At 52.7% G+C, this 15,073-nt stretch overlaps 1 protein-coding gene across 9 annotated transcripts in view; it reads left to right on the forward strand.

The window, feature by feature from the left end:
* Window positions 1–918: 918 nt before the first annotated feature.
* Window positions 919–15,073, forward strand: part of SLC6A6 (solute carrier family 6 member 6) — an 82,803-nt gene continuing 68,648 nt past the window's right edge. For 3 of the 9 annotated variants that reach the window (XM_028101844.2, XM_088027133.1, XM_088027141.1), the window contains exons 1-2: window positions 1,100–1,181; window positions 13,255–13,292. The gene's annotated coding sequence lies outside the window, so the exon portion shown is untranslated. Of the gene's footprint in view, window positions 1,182–9,680; window positions 10,163–12,609; window positions 12,715–12,736; window positions 12,822–13,254; window positions 13,293–15,073 lie in introns of those variants that run through there. The other 6 variants (XM_088027134.1, XM_088027135.1, XM_088027124.1 and 3 more) reach the window with 5 other exon arrangements.

Below are 15,073 nucleotides of genomic sequence, written 5' to 3' on the forward strand. Positions count from 1 at the left end.
CAGAGGAGCCGCTCATGCAAATAAGGACAAGAATAATGGCACATTCCCCATTTTCATTTAAAAATAGTCACATCAGTGACGCCTGGCACTTCCTAAGTGCCCAGTGCTGTTCTGAGCTTTTTACACTGTTAACCTTGGCTCTTCATAGCAGCCAGAGGAGATAGGTTCTATTACATTTATTTCCACTTAACAGATGAAGAAACTGAGGCAATAGAGAGCCTAAGTAACTCCCTCAAGGTGACCCAGCAGGAGCAAAGCCAAAGCCAAGAATCCGGGAGCTGTTGACCGCTTCACATCACAGTTTCAGGTCACCCTCGTGCCTCCGGGGTGGCAGCGAGGGCAGGGTCACTGTGCCCATTTTTCGGAGGAGCAAACCGAGGTTCCGAGAACCTGGATGATCGCCCGAAGGGAGGCGGTGAAAGGAGGCGTGGGAGTAGTTTAGACCCGGCCACTCGAGGAGCTGAGCCGCAGGCCCCTCCCATGAGCCAGGTGGATGGGCGAGTGGTGGGGGTCGGCGGCTGGTGTTAGGGGAGGGGGTGAATGGAGGCCGGGGGCTCCCTTGCTCTTCATCTGGAGGCAGGAGGAGGCTGAGAAGCGGCTGTACCACTTGGCACCAGCATTTGCCCGGAAAGGGTTTCCTCGAAAAGTGCTCTCTAATGCGGGAAGCAGTGGGCCGAGTGTTCGCCGCGCAGCACGAGGGTGTGTGCGCGCGCGCTCGGCGAGCCCGGGCTCTTTGTCCGAGCCCGTGCGCGCGTGCGTGTGTGGTGTGTGCGAGTGTATGTGTGTGCGCGTGTGTGTCTGTGTGAGTCCGCATGGGGGGCGGAGCTGGGCGTCCGGCCCCGCCCCGGCCCCGCCCCCGGCCCGGCCAAGCTGGTATTTTTCCACCCAGCAGGATGGGTGATGCTGAGAGCTGCCTGCTCAGACAACAGACACGCGAGGTCAGGAAGAAGCCGCTTATAAATTACCGCTTCCTCCGCGCCGCCGCCAGCGCCGAGCTCCGGGCCCTGGCCGCAGCCCCGCTCGCTCGCCAGCTCCGAGCCCCGAGGACCGCGAGCCCAGAGACCCAGCCACGCGGAGAAGGAGCGCGGAGCGCGGAGCCCGCGGGCCAGAGACCGAGCAGGAGGGCAGCCCCCGGCCAGTGGAACCGAGTGCAGCCGAGCGCAGCGCCGCGGCCACCCCAGGTACCCGAGGGACAGGGAGCCGGGCGCGCGGAGTCCCCTCCCTATCCCTGAGCTCCCGCCAGCCCGGACCTCCCCGCCAAGCCCCTCTCGCCACCGAGGGAGGGACGGAGGGTCGCCCGCGCAGACCCGCTGGCGGGGCTGTTATTGTTTCCCCAGCGAAAGGGCTTGGGCTTTTCGTGCCGGCGGCAGGTGTGTGTGTGTGTGTGTGTGTGGGTGGGTGTGTGTGTGTGTGTGGGTGGGTGGGTGTGTGTGTGTGGGTGGGTGGGTGTCTCTGTCTGACTGGGTGTCTCTGTGTATCTCCATGTCCCTGTGTTTCCGAGGGTGGCTGTTCCTTCATTTCTCCAGCAATATGCACTCGTGTGTCCCAGTGTGTGCCTGCTATTCTGTGTCTTGGGTTGTGCTTGTCCGCGTGTTCTGGTGTGTCTGTGATACCTGAGTGTGGCCGTGTCAATGTGTCTTAGGATGTGTGCGCTTGTGTGTCCCGGTGTGTGTCTGGTGTGAACCTGTTTGTATGTAACTGTGTCTCCGAGTACCTGGCTGTGCACGTGTGTGTCCCTGAGCGTGGCTGTGTCTCCGGGCCCCTGGTTGCAGGCACTTGTGTGTCCTGGCTGTACCTGAGGGAGTGTCCCTGGTGCCTAGAGGGCCGACCAGCTGGAGCTGATTCTCCAGGGCAGGCACTGAGTCGGGCGAGGTGATAGGGGGGCATGGCTCCAAGGGTGCTGCCCGTGTGTGGCGTGCAGGTGGCAGTGCCAACGTCCAGCCGCCTTGAGTGGCAGGACGGAGGCCCCAAGGGACAGCTGGGGGCCAAATGGGCAGCAGGCAGGGACAGCAGGACACATCCTCTTCTAGCCTTTTCTCCTTCCTTCTGAGGGTTCCTCTTTTGAGCAAGAGGTTCTCTCGTCCCCCTCCCACCAGGAAAGCCAGATAGAGAATCCCAGGCACCTTCTGCGACAGCCCCAAATCTTCAACCTAAACTGGCAGGGGGGACCTGTGGGCCACCCCCTGCCCCCGGCATTCAGAAGGAGGTGTGTGCTGAGCCAGGCCACCAGCCTGGCTATTTTGGTCACTGCCTGGCCCCTGCCAGATCTTGGTGTCCCCTAGGACTAGCCCCAAAGCCTTGGGAGGCAGCCCAGGCCCCCATTTCCTGCCTGGAGAAATAAATCAGCTCAATAACTGCCCAGACACTTGAGCGGAGGGTCTTTGGGCTGAGGTTTAGTGGCGCGTGGCTGGCTCCGTTTGGACTTCGGTAAATTGGCCCACGCTTTGGCACTGCTGGCGTTTAAATAAATGTCATGGAGGAGATCTTTTTAAAATTTCTTTTTAATTTTTTCTTGGCTAGAAGGGAGGGGATCTCATCCAGAGTCTCCCAGCCAGAAGGAGTTTATTTTTGTGAGAAAGAGCGGGTGAGTGCTTAGCAACCGCCTGCCTCTCTCGACCAGGGAGTCATCCTGGGAGTGTGGGGTGGGCATGAGAAGGTGTGGCGGTGCGTGGGGGAAGAAATTTAATCAGGATGGTGTTGGGGGGATTAGAGGGTTGCCCGAGGGCACTGGCTGAGAACCCACCACAGGGTGGGGTTGGCAGAATGGCTAGAGGTCTTAGGCCTGGCTCAGCCCCTACTTGACCTTGTGCAACCTTTTTGGGGGGGCCTCAGTTTCCTCATCTGTAAAATGGGTGGAGTAGACTGGTTATGGGGTAAATGGGGACTGAGAGGCAGGAGCATGTCCCCAGAGAGCTCAGTTCAGTTACTGTGCCTCAGTTACTCTGTCTTAGTCAGTAGGTGACCTTGGGTGATTCTCTTGGCCTCTTTGAACCTCAGCTTGGCTGTCTGGGCAGCAAGGACGCCAGTGCCGGCCTCGCTGCGCCCTTGAGGGGATTGAGGGAGATGAGGGTGAATAAGCCTGCGGTAAGCTGTAAAGCCGGGCTCGGCTTCGTAGCTGCTGATTAGAGGGTGTCACGAGGTCTCAGGTCACTGGTATGTGGCAGGGCCAAGGTGCACTCTTGAGCTTTTGTCCTTCGGGGATACCCTTGTGCTGGCCCATAATGCAGTTGCAGTGGGCCTCCTCTGCCCGGTTCCTCTCCTCTCGTCCTGCAGTGATCAGGTCACATCTGCTTTGTAGAGTCAGGAGGCCTTAGTGGGAAGTACCCATTTTAGAGATGGGCAAACTGAGAGCTGCGCTGGGGACTTTGCCTTGATCGGACGGTGGCAGGAGTGGGCCTCAAAGGTCTTTCCTTGGCCAGCTGTGAGTTTGGGCCCCATGGAGCTTTAGTCACTGATGTGCTGAGGAGTTGAACTTGGACTGTGGTCAAGACCTGGGGAAAACAAGGGACAAAGATCCTCCAGTCCTCAAGGTTGGAGGGAGAGTGCGCGGGACCCACCGGCACCTCAATTCTGTCCCTCGTTATTCATTCTCCCTTCTGTGTGCCTTCTGGGGGAGCCCCGCCACTCTTCCTACACAAGTATCAGTTCGCAGGAGGCTATGGGCGCTGGTGATGGTATTTTCTAACTCCCAACTTGTTTGCCTGTCAACCTGTCAGAGGACTTGGGAGCTGCACTTCTCTGAAAGTCTTTCCAAAGGTCCCAAAATGATAAGACACTTGTGAGTCATTGAACACATTCCTGTATATAGGAAAGAGTTGACAAATATATTACAAGGAGCGCCCAGAATGCAGCTGAGCCACAGCTGGAGGGGGTCTGGGCGGGAATAGGGCTGGCCTTGGAAGTCCAGCTTCACCCCAGCGGGTACGGGCTGATCACTCACTTCTGCAGAAGGTCAGAAGCAAGAGTCAGATTCTTTGGGGCTACATCTCCCTCCTCTGCATTGGCCAACTTATCGTGGCCCAAGTGTTTGTTTGAATTTATGGGTTCTGGGGAGGAGCTGTGGCTGTGGAAATGCCCAGGGTGGCCTTCGAGGTGAAAGAGAGCTCTTTTTAAATGTGCCTCATCTAGTTGTTTAATAAATCTTGCTAAGGTCAGCTCTGGCCTGGCACTAGATTTGGGGTAGAATATTGGCTTTCGAGGTGCTCAAAGTCCAGAGGGAGATAGGGCACTGACCATGCCATCCGAGGCGTGCTGTGAAGACTCAGGTGACTGAGTATGCACCGATGGCGGGGTCATAGGCAGAAGGCACTTCAGCCTCTTAGAGGAGGTGATGTCAGAGCTGGCATCTTCTGTGAGTGGAGGAACAGTAATGGGCTGGCGTTCTGGGCAGGGGACATAACAGGTACAAAGGCACAGTGGCATGAAATAGCCAAGCATATTTGTAGAATAAGCCTTGCAGGGTTCCTGCTGGAGAAAACAGGGGCCAGGTGGTAGACGGTCCTGAGCATTGGGTAAACGGGCTTGAGCTTTATTCTGAGGGCAGCAGGGATAGAAACGGCATCAGACTGGGTTTAGGGGCAACAGTGGAAAAGCTAGTTAAACCCAGGAGCCCAGAAGACCCCTGATGGTAACTGGGGAACTAGGCTGGGGTCCAGGAAACCGAGGGTGGCCAGGCCACCGCTGGTCAGGCCACAAAGCATTTTCCATGCCAGTGAATCTTGCCCTGAGCTCTTTTTGTAAACACAAGGTGAAGGCCTGGACATGCTGTTTAATAGGTACACAGGCCATTAACTTACCGGCTTTGACCTCCCTGGGAGCATGAAGCCCAGGAGTCTTTAGGGTGAATTATGTCTGCCCTGGACAGGGCTTTGGGGTTTCCCCTCCCACAGAGGCTTCATTTAGAAACCTGAGCTGAGGGGCAGGGGCTATGGGTGGCCGAAAGAGGGCAGAAAGAATGGAAATTGCTGTGTTGTTTCTAAAGCTCTGTGAGTCAACCAACTGTCTTGTAAAAATCAATGTATAAACAACAAATCACCCAAAACAATAAAAGGGAAGGGGAGTGTAGGGGCCAGGGATTGGGCATTGGTAACTCTAATCAGGCAGAGAATGACTTGAGTTCCTCTTTTACAAATTCAGATTCCCAGGTCCAGCATAGACACACTGAATCAATCCTCATGGGGTGGAGCCTGGGAATATGTATAAAAAAATCATGTGATTTTTTTTAAAATTTAAATTGCGATATAATTTACATGCTGTGAAATGCAAAGAGTCTGTTACAGTTTGATGAATTTTGACAAATTTATACACCTGTGTAACTACCACTCAGATCAAGGTAGAGAATATTTCCAGCTCCCCTAGAAAGTTAGTCGTCTCATGCCCTTCCCCTCCCGGAGGTGATGAGTTTCTGATTTTTGTCACCCTGAATTAGTTTTGCCAAGCCTAGAACTTCATATAAATGGACTTGTGTGGTGGATACTCTTTAGTGTCTGGCTTCTTTCTGTTTGATGTTTTTGAGATCCGTCCATGCTATGGAGTTTATCACTAGGTAATTCCTTTTATTGCTGAATAGTATTCCATTGAATGGCGTCACCTGTTGATGGACATTGGGGTGTTTCCAGGTTGGGGTGATTATGAATGAAGCTGCTGTGAGCATTCCTGTATAAGTGTTTCAGTGAGCTTATATTGTACATTTCTCTAGGAGTGGGACTGCTGGGTCCTAAGGTCCATAGATGTTAACTTTATGAGAATATGTCAAAGAATTCTTTTAGTTACAAAAATAATATACCTAGGGGCGCCTGGGTGCCTCAGTTGGTTAAGCATCAGTCTTCGGCTCACGTCATGATCTCAGGGTCCTGGGATGGAGCCCCACATTGGGCTCCCTGCTCAGGGGGGGCCTGCTTCTTCTTCTTCCTCTTCCCTTCCCCTGACTCATGGGTGCTTGCTCTCTCTCTCTCAAATAAATAAAATCTTTAAAAAAAAAAATACACCTCAAGCAATACAAAACTGTATAAACTAAAAGTGATCCTCAAAGATCATTAAAAAAAGTGCACTCTAATCCTCAGTAGGTCTGTTTGTCTGTCTCTTTCTCTAATAACAATAAAGGCCTGTAAGGTTATACATTTTCCTCTGCATACAGCTTTAACCGAACCCCCGGCTCTCTACATGGACATATACTTTTTTATTACATTCTAGATCAGTTTTCGTTTCAGTTTTGATTTCCTCATTGATCTGGGGCTATTTAGAACATGTTCAGCAAGTTAGCTGTAGTTTTGTTTTAGTGTTATCGAAAATGGCATTCTTGGTTTTGCCACTCACTCTTCAAACAATGGACCATTGTGGAACCGCCGCTTGTCAGAACATACAGATCTGCCAGGCCACTCTGAATGGCTAGTCTGCATTTGGGAATCACTCACCTAGTCTGGCCTGCCTTAATCACCGCATGTGTTGCCAGCGCAGTGAATGCAGAGCACCCACCCGGTGACTCTGAGCTTCCCTGAAGGTGGGCAAAGAAGCAGGCCGAGGCCACTTGGCATTCTGAGATGGGAAGGAGCACCCCAGATGCCTTATCTCCCTTCTTGCATTTAAGGCCTCTGCCTGACTTAGGGGTTCTTACCCCCATCTTCTGGATGAGTTCGCCCGGCCTCAGAAAAGTGACTTGCTGCAGCTCACACAGCTGGGATTGAATAAGAAGGGGAACTAGAACCAGAGCCCGTCCTTATCCCCCCAGTGGCGCGGCAGATGCGCACTGAGCACCTACGGGGTGTCAGGCAGAAGGCCAAGGCCAGGAGGGCAGGGATAAGTAAATAAAACAGCCCCTGCGCTCAAGTGGCTCAGTCTCACGGGAGGGGAGAAGATCTGTATCAGGAAGAGGTTAATGAACAATTCCAGGCAGCTTCTGCCAAGGGCAGGCAGTGGTCCAGGCAGGGAAAAGCAGGGAAGGTCTGAGGGAGAGTGGTCCTCCGGCCAGGGAGTATGGAGACTTCGGGATCTTTGAGTGAAGGCTCCCCGCCATCCACTTTAGGGATCAGAAGGCTGAGGTCCGAGCCAGGCTGATAAGCTATCAAAAGGGCCATTGTTCACAAACTTGCGGTTCTTCCCCAGACTCAGCCTCCATTCAGTAATTCTGTTAAACAGGTAAATCTCGAGGCAGTGTTTTTACCTCTGCTTCAAACTCTTGATGACCACGTTCACAATTCCGATGCTAATTTTAACACAGCTAATGGGAAGGAGTGAGGGGACAAAGCTGTACCGAGCCAAAAGATTCCTTAGGACTCGGCTGCCCGGGAGACACCTAGAGAAACCGGGGTGGGGTCCTGGACAGCAGGACCTCCTGGCTCCTGTGGGCAGCTCTGGCTCCTGGCCGTGGTGCGGGATAGAATCAAGGCAATTTGCAAGAGGGCTGGCGGGCAGGAGAGCTGAGTTCTGGTTTCGCTCACTTGGGTCCTCCCTAGTCCCTTGGAGCTTTACCCTCCCCATTAAGCAGAAGCTCGGACCACATCTCTGAGGGATCCCTAGGATGGACATTTGGAGAGCCCTGCCCTTCCCCCACGGCTCTTCTTTGCACACAGTGAAAGTGCTAAGCCACTCGCTGCCAGGTTCCACCATCCCCTTTCCAGCAGAAAGTCCTTAACCCAAGCCAGGTTTGGGGCAGAGTGGTGCGGGGTGGAGGGGTGAAGTGGATTCCAGCAAAGTCATGCTTAAGTGGGTGAAGGGCACCGGAAGGGGGCGGTCCCGAGGGCTCTGCCCTCTTGCCCTATAGCCAGTTGGCACCTGGGGATGATGGCTGCTGAGGCCTCATGGAAGACCCGGCCGCGATTTCAAGGACATTCATGCTCTCACCAGATGGCACTTGGTATCTCCTCTCTGGGGGGATGGCCCTACAGCTTGAGACAACAGGCTCCTTGCCAGCCTCCATGCCTCCTAGGCACCCCTCTGCACCGTCTGTGGGCATGCCACTCTCCTGCTCAGAGGCCTTCAGTGGCTCCCTAGTGCTTTGTGAAATCAGGTTCACACTCCTTGGCCTGACATGCGAGGCCCTGCAGGTTCTGGCCTCTGGCCAGTGTTTACCCTCATCTGCTACCACTTCTCCCCACCTCCTCGTGATTTGGCTGATTTCTGCTCCTAAACCGAGCCTCAGGCTCTCTTGGCTCTGCCCATGCTCATGCCACAAGGCCCGTCCTCCCTTTTCTTCTTCTTCTTCTTCTTTTTTAAGTAGGCTCCATGCCATCATGGGGCTCGAACTCACAACCCTGAGACCAAGAGTCTCATGCTCTACTGACTGAGCCAGCCAGGCCCCCATCTCCCTTCTCTTCTTATTCCCCTTCTTCAAGGGTCACCTTGAAGCTGTCTGCTTCATGAAGCTTTCCTTCAGCCCCTTAACTGTGCCTGGCACATAGCAAGGACTCAAAAAGGATCCGATGAGACAAAGTATACATCATCTCACCTTGCTCAGAGCCTCCTCTGTAGGGCAGAGTTCAGAACTTTGTGGTCTTGCTTTTTATCTGTTCACCTGACTGAGGTCACATCAGGGGAGGGATAGATGCTCCAGTGTCCAGCCTGGCACACAGTAGGTGCTCAGGACACAAATTAAGGCTGTCCGATCCCCTCTACCCTGAAATGAGAGCCTATAGTGGGTCCGGGCTTGAAAATAATATTCACCCATCTCCATCCATATTTATTGGGTCTAGGCCCTGGGGCTGTGGCAGGTGAACCAGACAAGACCAAATCATGACCATACCCTCATGGAGCTGACCATAAAATAGTCGAATGAATTATCCCAGTGGCCTGGGGCACCAGGGTTTGGATGCAGGATCAAGTCCCAGGCCTGAAAAAACAGTACCAGTTGCTGTGAAATGGTCTCCCAGGGGCAGCTCTGGACCACAGGCATGTTTTGTATTGTCCGCATAGACAGAGTTTTAGAATTTTAGAATTCAAGCCAGTATTTTTCAATGTGGGGTTTTTTCTTCTTTCTTTCCTTTCTTTCTTTCTTTTTCTTTTCTTTTCTTTTCTTTTCTTTTCTTTTCTTTTCTTTCTTTTTCTTTCCTTCCTCCCTCCCTCCCTCCCTCCCTTCCTTCCTTTCTTTGCCTCTACATCTGGTCATTGTCCGGTGTCTCTGAACATCTGGACATACTGCCGTTCCACTTGGCAGGGCCCCCTCAGACTCTCCAGCATGCCCCAGTGCAACCCCCTCCAGCCCCACCACCAGCTGCTTCCTCAGTTAGGTCTGGCCGGGCCCGGGGCATGGAAATGTGTTGCCAGTGGATCCCGAGCAGGGGGAGGCATTCTGCTCCATTCATTCACCGGGGCTTCTAGCCCCCTTCTAGCCCACCAGTGGGGACCCTTAGCGCTTTCCCAGGGGCAGCTCCAGGCCACCCCCCAGCACTCCATGTGGGGCTTGGCGCACCCCCACATCAGGCTGACACCTGCACCTTCCCTGGGAGCCCCTCCGCTTTCAGCCTCTGCTGTGGGTTCTGGGCCTTGGACTCCAAGCAGAGAGCGTAATCTGCCCCCTTGAATGCTAAAGATTCAGCCTTCTGCAGAGAGGCTCAGAGGCAGCCATATTCTGCTGGAAGGAAGCCCTAAATCTGAGACCTGGAATGTTTTCAGTGTATCTTGTTACCTTGGCTGAGCCCGAGAGTGCAGTCCGGTGATCGGTACCTATTCACTAAGTCTCATTGCAGGGCGCCGGAGGGGCTCCTCGGTAGTCAAGAGGCTCAGAGGCCCCGGGAGAAGCTCTCTGCCCTCTCCAACATTTCCTGACCTCCGACCCCTGCTTGCCATTGCCCCAGCCTGGGGGTCGTTGCTACATCTTGGCCAGGTCCTGGGATATGGCAGCAACAGCAACGATGATGACACATGCCGGTGCTCCTCAGACTTGAAAGCCACGGACATCCCCAGAGAGCTTGTTAAGATGCCCCTTTCTATGCGGGACGACTGAACTGGGCCCTGAGATTCTGCGTTTCTAACCAATTCCCAGGCTGTTGTCAAGGCTGCTGGGCTGGGGACCACACTCGGAGTAAAGGAAGTCAATCCCAGCTCTTGGGCACCTGCGACCCTTCCTAAACCAGGCCGGGTTCCTGGTCAGCATCATCTCCCCAACTGTCCCAAGAGATACCATTATTCCCATTTTGCATGTGAAAAGTTGAAGCCCCAGAGACCGCAGGTAACTCGCCCGAGACCACACAGCTGGGAGGTGGTTGAGCCAGGCCAGGCCAGGCCCTCTGGGCCAGCGCCACTTTGGAAAGGATGCTGGTGGGGAAGCCGTTTTCCACTGAACAGTGTCCATGGTCCAAAAGCCACAGGAGGCGTTTCAAGGCAGCCAAGTCGGATGTAAATCAGGGAGAGCCCAGGGCCAGCCAGGCGGTGCTGACAGCAGGGCAGCCTGAGGCCGTGTGTCAGGATCAGGTCTGAAGTGGGACTTACTTGGTGCTGGCATGCTGCCTGGTGTGGAGAGCTATCGGGGGATGCTCACAGCTCCTGGAACACCAGCGTGGGGCCTGCTGGAACACAAGAAGGCACCTTCTCACTCTTACATGGCCTCACTTTTTAGATGAATCCCAGGGTGGAGGGCTGGCTGGAAGCATCGGCAGTAGGGTGGATGGACGCTGGGACCTGGTACGTTAGTTGTTTAAATACTGGTGCATCCTTGCAACCGGGGATCTCATTGAGGACTGAGGTTGCCAAGATCTTCTGCTTGGCTGGGGCTTTATTTTTACCCCGGGCACCTGCCCCAAGCAACTGGAAAGAGTAGAACAGATTTAGAGTCTAAGTTCTCGAAATGTGGTCATGGGATGTGCGTTCGGTCATCACCTGGGAGCTTGTTAGAATGTAGAATCAGGGGCCCCACACCAGACCTGCTGACTCAGACCCTGGGGGTGGGGCCTAGCAAGTTTTAAGAAGCCCTCCAGGCTTAACTTTGAGAAGGGCTGATTTCTCCATCTCCGGCCAAATGCCCTGGGGTCCGGGAGGGTCAGTCCTAACCTTTGCTACTGGCTGAGAGTACCAGGGCTTCAGGGTGACCTCAGATGTCATTTCATCTGTGCCCCACTTTTCTGATGGCCTGAACATCAGTTAAAGGGGCATGCATAAAGTTATACAGCATATCTGAGGCAGGATATAGGTCTGGATTCTTAGAGTTGCAAGTTGTAGAAATCAGTTCAAACTAACTTTAAGAAAAGAAGGGAGGGAGGGAGGGAGTAGGGAGGGAGGGAAGAAGGAAGGAAGGAAAGAAAGAAAGAGAGAGAAGGAAGGAAGGAAGAAAAGAAAAGAAAAGAAAAAAGAAAAGAAAAGAAAAGAAAGAACATTTACTGACTCTTAACTGAAAAGCCCCAAGGTCATACTTCAGGCATGGCTGGATCCAGGTGCTGAGCTACGTCATCAGGATTGTTTCTTTCTGTCCATTTCTGGGCTCCTGTGTTGGTTACTCTCAGCTGCATAGGATGCATCCCCTCCCAGCATAGCCATCTCAGTCTAGAAAGAGCCTTCTTTTTTCCCAATATTCTTAGCACGAGCCCTTGTTATCACTCTCATTGTCCAGGCTCGGTCAGGTGCTTGTCCTTGAGCCAACTGTTACAGCCCCTCTGATTGGCCAAGCCTGGCTCACATGCCCACCCAGAACCCTGTGGGCTGAGAGTGGATGTGCATGGGTATCCAGGTGGAATGAATGTGAGGTTGTCCCCAGAAGAGGGGCATGGGTGCCAGCAGGCTATACCCACGGGGACTTAGTGTCATTCTTATCCTCCTCTTGGAGCTGGGTTGCCCTCAGGCAACTGCTAAAGTCTCACGCCAGATAGAATTACACTCCTTTTCCTGGTTCCTTTAACAGTATGCCTATAAATGTGCATTAAACATGCTCCCTTCATCTTTCCCTTTGTCCCTCTTCCCTTGGTATAGTCTAGGATAGCAAGTTACACGTTACCCTGGCACCCACGCCTGTTGCAGGCATTACTAACCCACCCCCCCTTCACAGTGCCATGTGTCCACCCAGAAAACAAAGCCTCTGTGGTGTCCATGTCGCATGTTGGCCTTTACCATGGGGTTCTGGGCTCCATGAGAGCAAGCACCTCGGCTGTCTTGTTCATTGCTGGGTTCCCAGGACCTAAAACAGTACCTGGCACATAGTAGGTGCTCAAGAAATTTAAAAAATATATATATATTTTATATGTATTTTATTCTTAAGTAATCTCTCCCCCCAATGTGGGGCTTGAACTTACAACCCTGAGACCAATGGTCGCATGCTTTACTGACAGGCAGCCAGGTGCCCCTTAACAAATTACTGACTGAATATTCCTACCCCACAGTGCCTTGACCATTGGGCACCTAGGTTAGCCCGTTGAATGTGGGGGCACTGCCATAGCAATGAGGTTGTCTGATTTGGGGGACAGGGAGCTCTGCAGACTGCTGGGGCCGTGTTTCTGAGTCTGAGGAAGGGGCTCCAAGGGCAGGGCCTCAGGTACATTGAGGAAACACTTGTCCACCCTGCAGGCGTCTTTCTGCCCTCCCACCATTACCCCCTTCTCTGCTCTGCTAGTCCATGTACCTGTTCATTGAAATGTGTGATCTTGGTTGATAAGGAGCCATTTCCTGGTTTTCTGCATTTTTATATTCTAGGAAACCAGGGGAGCCTTCCAGCACAGCTCTGCTGGTGGATGAGAGACAGCGGTGATCTTCCCCAACTTGCATTTTTTTCCCAAACTGAGTGCCAAAGAACAGGAGGTGATCTATTAAAAAACAAACAAAAAAAACACCAACAAAACCAAGGCTTCTGGGGTCATTCACATTCGGGGACTGCTTGACTCAGCAAAGTTCAACAGATTCCCTTGGTAAAGTGATTCTTGGAGCCTTTACCCAGTCGATGAGTTATCGTCTTCTCCAAGAGTCTGGGGCCCCCAGGGCCTCCCTCAGCCCCTCTGTCTTGCCGTGGTGTGTCCCTGAGCTCCCAGTGAATAGTCTTTCACAGACTTGGGCCCATGCCTAGGCTGCTCTGGTGCAGGCTTCTGGGGCCAGGCAGTGGCTTACAGTTGCGGCTGTGGGTAGCCTCTGTGTGTGTGTGTGTGTGTGTGTGCGCGCGCGCGCGTGTGTACGCGAACACGTGGGTCTGTGTGTGTCTGCATGTGTGCGCCCCGGTGCTGACTTGGCCCCTCCCAGTGTGCGTGAGGCGGGCAGTCACATGTGCAAGAAGACTCCGAGTCCCGAGTATAGTCACAGTCTGACCAGATGTCTTCTTTCCTTCTTTGCCTCCTCTCGTTGTATTAGGTCCAGAACAACAGCCCTTGCCGAGGAGCCTCCAAAACGTAAGTGGCATTTGACCTCTCGGTGGTGTTGGCGTCTCACCGATGTGGGGTCCTTGGGCTCTCAGTGTCTCCTCCAGGCTCGAGGAGGAGGAAGCAGAACCCCCAGGGCTCCGGGACCTAATCCACATGTCACTTCGGGGTGGTGGCTTCATGGCTCGGGTCGGCCCCCTCCACCTGCCTGTGCCAGGGAGACAGGCTTACAAATGCTGAGCACTGATTTTCGAGTCTGGCCTGGACCCCATCCTGGCTCTGCCACCGAGCAGTGATGGGGCCTCGTTGAGTTACTTCTGAGGATTGGGCTCAGACACATGTAAAAGGGTGAGATGCTTGGCTCCCAGCACAGATAGGATTCTCCCATCAGAACTTGGGGCTGCTGTCCCAGTTGTCTCGTTATTAAACTTTTTATTTTTTATTTTTTGGGTCTTTTTTTAATGATTTGTTCATTTGAGAGAGAGCGCGAGTGCCTGTGTCAGCGCATGCGCACACACCTCCACGAGGGGAGGGGCAGAGGGAGAGAATCTTTAAGCCGACTCCCTGCTTAGCGCAGAGTCCCTCCCGGCTGATCCCACCACCCATGAAATCGTCACCCCAGCCAAAACCCAGAGTCGGTCGTTCAACCGACTGAGCCACCCAGGTACCCCTAAACTTTTTCTTTTTTAAAAAATTGAAAACCTTCAGAAAAGTGGAAAGGAGAATACAGTGAACTCCTGTATACCTTTCACTGAGATTTTCCCATTGTTAACATTTGCTTCATCTCTCTATATATGCTACAAAAATAGTCACATTAAAACTTTTTTTTTTTTTTTTTTGCTGACTCATTAGGGAGTAAATTACAGGCTGATGCCCCTTTACTCTTCCTAATCCTTACTATGTATTTCGTAAGAGCAATGCCATTCATTCTCTTATATAAGCACATGCAATTATCAACCCCAGGACGTTTAACATTGATACAATTCTCTTATCTAATCTACAGACCTTAATGACATTTTGCTGATGTCTCATATTTACAGAAGCTTTTTTTTCCCTCGCCAGTTCAGGATCACAGTGTTTTTAAAAGGGGTTTAATGGGGCAGGAACCTGACTTTTCTGCAGATGACTTTTTCACCTTGATCTAAAACATCCTTATTATTGGGGTTTTGAAAGTCTTTTTGTTACGACATTCGGTAAGAAATAGATTTCACGACAGGATGCCACCCGTGCTCACACATCCACATGGGCTTGAAAGTGAAACCAGTCTTACAAAATGGTAACTCATATCTTCAGCATCTTTAGGGCTCTGTTCTATTCTGTTTTCTTTTATAAAAGTGATAGTCCTGACCCTTTGAGTTGATTTCATGACCCACTAGTGGACTCTGTTCTGGAATGTGAAAATCCTGGCTTCTTAGGCAGAAATTTCTCCCAGGAGGGAAGGTAGTGCCCTAACCAAGGACTTGGAGTTTGGTTGATTTGGGGTCACCTAGGAAGCCAGGACTAAGAGAAAGGCCCTGAAGACCCTGGCCCACTGCTACCCATGGTGGACCTGACCCCATCCCTGTGATCAAGCCCCGCCCCCCCAGGCCCTGTGACCCCATGGAGACCTCTGGTTCTTTATGTTGTGACATTAGGCAGGCGTATCCCCGGGTGGCTCAGGACACTTCCCTGGCTGAGTGGGCATAGAGTTGTTCTAGTCCATGTCAGCCTCCAGAGTCGTTGCCGTACTGGTCACAAATGTCAGTAAGAATAATCACGAACACTTTTTAAACTCTTTAATATCATGCTCGAATCGGCACGGAGAGGTTTAA

This window comes from Eumetopias jubatus, unplaced genomic scaffold, assembly GCF_037043125.1.
Source record: "Eumetopias jubatus isolate StellerSeaLion01/CBP00866 unplaced genomic scaffold, mEumJub1_p1.0 scaffold_1, whole genome shotgun sequence".
Taxonomy (NCBI): domain Eukaryota; kingdom Metazoa; phylum Chordata; class Mammalia; order Carnivora; family Otariidae; genus Eumetopias; species Eumetopias jubatus.